General features: G+C 36.1%; 1 long non-coding RNA gene across 1 annotated transcript; it reads left to right on the top strand.

The window, feature by feature from the left end:
• Positions 1-242: 242 nt before the first annotated feature.
• On the top strand, positions 243-5,924 carry LOC123731882 (uncharacterized). The gene is made up of 2 exons (XR_006762898.1): positions 243-348; positions 4,700-5,924. It is a non-coding gene; the product is annotated as an uncharacterized lncRNA (long non-coding RNA).
• Positions 5,925-9,401: the final 3,477 nt, after the last annotated feature.

Below are 9,401 nucleotides of genomic sequence, written 5' to 3'. Positions count from 1 at the left end.
AGCCTAGCACTAAACTAGTCGCTCATGCTAACTAGCTAGCTAGCTAGCTAACATCCCCGAACATGAGCTCCCTAAACTACTCCCCTCCTGCTAAAGAAGAGGGCTGTTGGACGGAGAAAGAAGCTCTGGGGCTGAACGTTGTCGTGAAAGAGGAGAAGGAAGAGGAGGATGTTACAGTAAAACAACAAGTAGAGGGTGAGGCTGTTACAGTGAAAGAAGAGGAGGAAGAGAAAGAGGAAGCTGTTACAGTAAAAGAAGAGGAGGATGCTGTTTTTGGAATGAAGGAGGAGAAAGAGGGAGAGATTACTGTCATATTGACAGAGGAGTCAGGAGATCTGATTACCACCAGTAAGTACTGTCTTAAAAACGGGCTCTAACTGTCCAACAATTTTAAACGAATGTGTTGTTTTAAAGCAGCATGCTACTAAAATTCTATACTTGAAAATGTTGTTCTGTACTATAGCAATTTATGTTATAATATAATGTTAAAGCTACATTTTAAAATGGGTGATTAAAGCCCTGAATGCTGATTGGCTGACAGCCGTGGTATATCAGGCCGTATACCATGGGTATGACAAAACATGCATTTTTACTGTTCTGATTACATTGGTAACCAGTTTATAATTGCAATAAGCCACCTCTGGTTTGTGATATATGGCCAATATACCACGGCTAAGGGCTGTATCCAGGCACGTTGTGCTGTGTTGTACATAAGGACAGTCTTTAACCATGCTATATTGGCCATATACCACACTTCCTCTGGTCTTATTGCTTAACTGTAACATGTGTATACCATCAGAGTCCCTCCCACCACAAAATCACAACTTAATTGTCTCACAGAATGGCAAACAAGTTATAAATGAAACTTTTGATGTGTGTCTATTGTAGGCCTTGCGTAGAGTGTGTATACCAACAAAAAGCAGATTTCTAAATAATGTTGGAGAAATACATAAAATAAGATGCATTATTGACATGAAATGGACATGTGTTATGGGGAGACTGAACATATTAGCAAAAGGACAAGCGTTTTGGGGAGACTGAACATATTAGCAAACGTTTGTAAGTCTACAAAAAAACATAAAATAAAATAGCCATTTCAAGGAAAGGCTAAACTAAAGAATTATCATTTAGAAAATATGGTAATTATTACTTTAGAGATGAAGTGGGACACCAACAAAATGTTATTTACATTGGATCAAATACAGCCTATAACATGACATTATCTATTATTATAGAGCTCTGATCAGCCTATAACATGACATTATCTATTATTATAGAGCTCTGTTCAGCCTGTAAACATTATCTATTATTATAGAGCTCTGTTCAGCCTATAAACATGATCTATTATTATAGAGCTCTGATCAGCCTATAAACATGATCTATTATTATAGAGCTCTGATCAGCCTATAACATGACATTATCTATTATTATAGAGCTCTGCTCAGCCTATAAACATGACATTATCTATTATTATAGAGCTCTGATCAGCCTATAACATGACATTATCTATTATTATAGAGCTCTGATCAGCCTATAACATGACATTATCTATTATTATAGAGCTCTGATCAGCCTATAAACATGACATTATCTATTATTATAGAGCTCTGATCAGCCTATAACATGACATTATCTATTATTATAGAGCTCTGATCAGCCTATAACATGATCTATTATTATAGAGCTCTGATCAGCCTATAACATTATCTATTATTATAGAGCTCTGATCAGCCTATAACATGACATGATCTATTATTATAGAGCTCTGATCAGCCTATAACATTATCTATTATTATAGAGCTCTGATCAGCCTATAACATGACATGATCTATTATTATAGAGCTCTGATCAGCCTATAACATTATCTATTATTATAGAGCTCTGATCAGCCTATAAACATGATCTATTATTATAGAGCTCTGATCAGCCTATAACATGACATTATCTATTATTATAGAGCTCTGCTCAGCCTATAACATGATCTATTATTATAGAGCTCTGTTCAGCCTATAACATGACATTATCTATTATTATAGAGCTCTGATCAGCCTATAAACATGACATTATCTATTATTATAGAGCTCTGATCAGCCTATAACATGATCTATTATTATAGAGCTCTGTTCAGCCTATAACATGACATTATCTATTATTATAGAGCTCTGATCAGCCTATAAACATGACATTATCTATTATTATAGAGCTCTGATCAGCCTATAAACATGATCTATTATTATAGAGCTCTGATCAGCCTATAACATGACATTATCTATTATTATAGAGCTCTGCTCAGCCTATAAACATGACATTATCTATTATTATAGAGCTCTGATCAGCCTATAAACATGGCATTATCTATTATTATAGAGCTCTGATCAGCCTATAAACATGGCATTATCTATTATTATAGAGCTCTGATCAGCCTATAAACATGATCTATTATTATAGAGCTCTGATCAACCTGTAAACATGACATTATCTATTATTATAGAGCTCTGCTCAGCCTGTAAACATGATCTATTATTATAGAGCTCTGCTCAGCCTATAAACATGACATTATTTATTATTATAGAGCTCTGATCAGCCTGTAAACATGACATTATCTATTATTATAGAGCTCTGATCAGCCTATAAACATTATCTATTATTATAGAGCTCTGCTCAGCCTATAAACATGACATTATCTATTATTATAGAGCTCTGATCAGCCTATAAACATGATCTATTATTATAGAGCTCTGCTCAGCCTGTAAACATGACATTATCTATTATTATAGAGCTCTGCTCAGCCTATAAACATGATCTATTATTATAGAGCTCTGCTCAGCCTATAAACATGACATTATCTATTATTATAGAGCTCTGTTCAGCCTATAAACATGATCTATTATTATAGAGCTCTGCTCAGCCTATAAACATGACATTATCTATTATTATAGAGCTCTGCTCAGCCTATAAACATGACATTATCTAATATTATTGAGCTCTGATCAGCCTATAAACATGACATTATCTATTATTATAGAGCTCTGCTCAGCCTGTAAACATGACATTATCTATTATTATAGAGCTCTGCTCAGCCTATAAACATGATCTATTATTATAGAGCTCTGCTCAGCCTATAAACATGACATTATCTATTATTATAGAGCTCTGTTCAGCCTATAAACATGATCTATTATTATAGAGCTCTGCTCAGCCTATAAACATGACATTATCTATTATTATAGAGCTCTGCTCAGCCTATAAACATTATCTATTATTATAGAGCTCTGCTCAGCCTATAAACATGACATTATCTATTATTATAGAGCTCTGTTCAGCCTATAAACATGATCTATTATTATAGAGCTCTGCTCAGCCTATAAACATGACATTATTTATTATTATAGAGCTCTGATCAGCCTGTAAACATGACATTATCTATTATTATAGAGCTCTGTTCAGCCTATAAACATGACATTATCTATTATTATAGAGCTGTGCTCAGCCTGTAAACATGACATTATCTATTATTATAGAGCTCTGTTAAGCCTAAAATACGACATTATCTATTATTATAGAGCTCTGCTCAGCCTGTAAACATGACATTATCTATTATTATAGAGCTCTGCTCAGCCTATAAACATGATCTATTATTATAGAGCTCTGCTCAGCCTATAAACATGACATTATCTATTATTATAGAGCTCTGTTCAGCCTATAAACATGATCTATTATTATAGAGCTCTGCTCAGCCTATAAACATGACATTATTTATTATTATAGAGCTCTGATCAGCCTGTAAACATGACATTATCTATTATTATAGAGCTCTGTTCAGCCTATAAACATGACATTATCTATTATTATAGAGCTGTGCTCAGCCTGTAAACATGACATTATCTATTATTATAGAGCTCTGTTAAGCCTAAAATACGACATTATCTATTATTATAGAGCTCTGCTCAGCCTGTAAACATGACATTATCTATTATTATAGAGCTCTGCTCAGCCTATAAACATGACATTATCTAATATTATTGAGCTCTGATCAGCCTATAAACATGACATTATCTATTATTATAGAGCTCTGCTCAGCCTGTAAACATGACATTATCTATTATTATACAGCTCTGCTCAGCCTATAAACATGATCTATTATTATACAGCTCTGCTCAGCCTATAAACATGACATTATCTATTATTATAGAGCTCTGCTCAGCCTAAAATACGACATTATGTAGCCTGGCAGGTAGGAGCCAGTAACCGAAAGGTTGCTGGATCAAATCCCCGAGCTGACAAGGTAAAAACGCTGTCATTCTGCCCCTGAGCAAGGAAGTTAACCCACTGTTCCCTGGCTGCCGATGACGTGGATGTCTATTAAGGCAGCCCCCCACACCTCTCTGATTCAGAGGGGTTGGGTTAAATACGGGACACACATTTCAGTTGAATCCATTCAGTTGACTAGGTATCCCCCCTTTCCCTATTGTAGAGCTCTGCTCAGCCTATAAACATGTGAGAAAGATTAGATTTTATGTTCTACATTATTATTATTATTAGGGCGGCCACCAAGTTTTTATTAAATTATGTAATGTTCTGAAAACTGACTTCAGGTTTTTGAGGAATCTAGCCTCACAGGAAGACAGTTTTATTTTATGGAGGTTTAATTCAGTTCTCTGTTTAATATTTAACTAAATACTCTGTTTGTCTTTGGTAGGAGAGGGACCAGACTCTCACTCTGACAGCGGGGAGACTCCTTCAGGGGAACCAGACCCAGAGACGCCCAAACCAGCGAGACAACACCACTGTTCCCAGTGTGGAAAGCGTTTTAAGTGGTTAAGGAACCTGAAAGTACATGAGAGAATACAGGAGAAAACCCTTACGAATGCTCCCACTGTGGAAAGAGTTTTACCAAGTTAGGGAACCTAAAAGAGCATGAGAGGACACACACAAGAGAAAAGAGTTTCCAATGTTCCCAGTGTGGAAAGAGGTTTACCCAGTTACGGTACCTGAAACAACATGAAGAAATACACACAGAAGATAGGAAGACCTACCACTGCTCTCAGTGTGGAAAGATATTTACTGGGTTAGGGAACCTGGAAATACATATGAGAAGACACTCTGGAGAGAAGCCGTACCACTGTTCCCACTGTGTAAAGAGTTTTACTCAGTTAGGGAGCCTGAAACCACATGAGAGGGGACACACTGGAGAGAAGCCTTATCACTGTTCCCACTGTGGAAGGAATTTTAGGTGGTATGCGAGCCTGAAGGAGCATGAGAGAATACACACAGGAGAAAAGCCTTACCACTGTTCCAATAGTGAAAATAGTTTTACCCATCGAGGGAGCCTGAAAGCGCATGAGAGAATACACTCAGGAGAAAAGCCTTACAAATGTTCCCGATGTGAAAAGAGTTTTACCCGGTTAGGGAGCCTGAAAAAGCATGAGAGAACACACACAGGAGAAAAGCCTTTCCAACATACTAATACACAGGAGGAGAAGACATACCACTGCTCTCATTGTGAAAAGACATTTTCCCAGTCAGAGGACCTGAAATCACATGAGAGAATAGAGGCTGTGTTCTGACTTATGTTTTTGATTGAGAAATTGTGTTTTTGTTCATTCTACATTAAATAATATTGTATGAATGAAATCATACTGAAAAATAGGTCTACATGTTTTTCCCAGCTCAAGACATGATCATGTCGAAAATCGGATTAAAAGAGTAAAAAAAAATGTTTTGATTATGAACTTAAGATTGATTGAATGCAAGTGTAAACCCCTAAATGTTGTTCACTATATCATTGGGATATTTCAAACATGTTAATTATTAAATAGATTGATATTAGTATTTCTTCATTCAGATTGTCATTGTAAATGCGTATTGGTTCTCAATTGACATATCTGATTAAATAAATGTGAAATAAAGTAAATGCCATATTATTTTTGGGAAGTCTAATTGCTTCTATGTTGGGACTATAAGAATATTTTTAAGATAAATACACAAGGCAGAGTACGAGAGAGACAGAGGACGAGAGGTCAGTACAGTACTAACAACCAATGGAAATAGTGTTTTTTCCTGTAATAGGGAGTTATTGATCAGTGGTTCAGCAACATGGGAGGATGTAGATGTACACTACCATTCAACAGTTTGGGGTCACTTAGAAATAACCTTGTTTTTAAAAGAAAGCAATTTTTTGTCCATTAAAATAACATCAAATTGATCTGAAATACAGTGTAGACATTGTTAATGTTGTAAATGACTATTGTAGCTGGAAACAGATGATTATTAATGGAATATCTACATAGGCGTACAGAGGCCCATTATCAGCAACCATCACTCCTGTGTTCCTATGGCACGTTGTGTTAGTTAATCCAAGTTTATCATTTTAAAAGGCTAATTGATCATTAGAAAACCCTTTTGCAATTATGTTAGCACAGCTGAAAACTGTTGTTATGATTAAAGAAGCAATAAAACTGGTCTGCTTTAGACTAGTTGAGTATCTGGAGCATCAATGTAACCTCTCAAATTCATAGACAGGTGTCGCGTCTATTTTTACCCAAAAGTAGTTTTTTACCTGGAGACTGTAGTGCTACTTTCTCAAAATGAACATAAATGCTGTAGGGGAGGGTTCTGGTGTTTTACCAGGAGACTGGGGCCGATCCCCATTTAGGAATGTATGTCTTGCTTACTCACACTCTGCATGTGTTGATACCTGGCTGAAAACCCTCACAGTTGTTGGCCAACAGATTTTGTCATGGAGTTTTCATTCAATAGGGTTTAGAGTCCATTTCATCTTAAGCCATTCTTTTAAATACGGTAATACCTTTAATTAGAATGTTGTGCCTTTAAATACCTTTTCATTCTAATTTTGTTGACGGACTCAATAGAATACACGGAGTCAGAAACTAGGGATCAATTCAAGAAAGTCATCATTCGTCTCTGTTTCAACACCAACTGGTAGATTTAAAAATACTCTGATCTTGTAGATTATTTAGGTACATTTTAGGGTTAGGAAAGTATGTATGAATCATAAAAACAATAGTCCTATAAATCTACCCTAATTCTTACTAATCATGGAAGTTTGATGACAACGGCCCAATCCTACATTTACATAAGTGTTCAGACCCTTAACTCAGTACTTTGTTGAAACACCTTTGGCAGCGATTACAGCCTTGAGTCTTCTTGGGTATGACACTAGAAGCTTGGCACACCTGTATTTGGGTAGTTTCTTCCATTCTTCTCTGCAGATCCTCTCAAGCTCTGTCAGGTTGGATGGGGAGCATCGCTGCACAACTATTTTCAGGTCTCTCCAGAGATGTTTGATCGGGTTCAAGTCCGGGCTCTGGCTGGACCACTCAAGGACAACAGTGCAATAATATGTAACAACTTCACAACAAATACACACATCTAAAGTAAAGGAAAGGAATTAAGAATATATAAATATTTGGACGAGCAATGTCAGAGTGGCATAGACTAAAATACAGTAGAATAGTATAGAATACAGTATATACATATGAGATGAGTAATACATAGACAGATACAGTAGAATATGATAGAATACAGTATATACATATGAGATGAGTAATACATAGACAGATACAGTAGAATAGTATAGAATACAGTATATACATATGAGATGAGTAATACAGTAGAATACAGATACAGTAGAATAGGATAGAACCTAGTCTGTTCATTATATACTTCAACATTATGTATTGTTACACCATGTAGGAGCAGTATAGACCTAGTCTGTTCATTATATACATCTACATGATGTATTGTTACACCATGTAGGAGCAGTATAGACCTAGTCTGTTCATTATATACATCTACATGATGTATTGTTACACCATGTAGGAGCAGTATAGACCTAGTCTGTTCATTATATACATCTACATGATGTATTGTTACACCATGTAGGAGCAGTATAGACCTAGTCTGTTCATTATATACATCTACATGATGTATTGTTACACCAACACAAAAAAAGGAAATTATATTATTTTATACTAATACAATTGCTCAGAGAAAGATATTTAGTTTAAAATGTAATTCTCAAAAGGTTGGGGTCTGAATTATTGCCACCCATGTTTTCAATACTCCAGCACCCTCCCCTTGGGAGGATAACGACACTGAAATGTTTAATGAGATTAGAGAACACATTGGGTGGGACCTTAGACCCTTCCTCCATACAGAATCTCTCCATGTCCTTGATTTATTTTGTCTGCGCTTATGGACTGCCCTGTTCAATTCAAACCACAGGTTTTCAATGGAGTTCAAGTCCGAAGACTGAGATGGCCATTGAAAATGTGGATTTTGTGCCTAATTAACCATTTCTTTGTGGATGTTGATGTGTCTTGCTGGAAGATCCACTTATGGCCAAGTTTCAGCCTCCTAGCAGAGAGGTAACCAGGTTTTGGGCTAAAATATCCTGGTAGTGGGTAAAGTTAATTTATTTATTTCATACAGTAATTTTAGCTCATCTTTATCAAGGGTATCAATAACTAGGTGCTTATTTTGATATCTAGTTATTTGACTGAATCAGAAATACAGATGTGGAGTAGATGTAGAGTTTGTTTTAAATTCTCATTAAAATCTGAACTAATCAAACAACACTTGTTGCTCTTTATACGTGTTGATATAATATTCATATTTAATGGAGAGAAAAAAACGTTTCCCTGAACTGCTTTATAATATTATAATTCAATGAAGAATAAAAATAGTTTTCCCTCCTCAACTGCGTTTCCTCCCTCCAGACAGCAGATGGCGATATGTGTCTTTCAGGCGATGTTTCTAGTGTGACGTATAATCTAGTGGACGGAACGCTTCTTCAACAACTGCAGCCACCTCGGTAGCTCGCTAGCCGACAAAGTCGGAACATTCAAGTTCTTTAGACAATTTCGTGGTTTATTTGCTACTATGATTTAAACATACTTATGTGGAAACAACTAGCTACCCCATTTAATTTAATATTTACGTTGTAAGTCAACTAGCTGGCTGGTTAAGTTAGCACTAGCCTAGCTAGCTAACATCCCCGACCATGAGTTCACTAAGCTACTCTCCTCCTGTTAAAGAAGAGGTCTGCTGGACGGAGAAAGAAGCTCTGGTGAAAGAGGAGGAGGAAGAGAAAGATGTTACAATACAAAAACAAGTAGAGGGTGAAGCTGTTACAGTGAAAGAAGAAGAGAAAGACGTTTCAGTGAAAGAAGAAGAGAAAGACGCGTTCAGAGTGAAAGAGGAGGAGGATGTTACAGTAAAAGAAGAGGATGAAGTGAAAGAAGATGAAGACGTTTTTGGAATGAAGGATGAAGAGGGGGAGATTACTGTCACATTAGAGGAGGACGAAGAAGAGAAGACTGGAGAATTGATTATTACCAGTAAATACAGTGAGTACTATCTAATAAAACAGGGACATT

Source organism: Salmo salar, unplaced genomic scaffold, assembly GCF_905237065.1.
Source record: "Salmo salar unplaced genomic scaffold, Ssal_v3.1, whole genome shotgun sequence".
In the NCBI taxonomy this organism is placed as follows: domain Eukaryota; kingdom Metazoa; phylum Chordata; class Actinopteri; order Salmoniformes; family Salmonidae; genus Salmo; species Salmo salar.
Note: the sequence above shows the minus strand (reverse complement) of the source record. Positions and strands in the feature narration are given on the sequence as shown.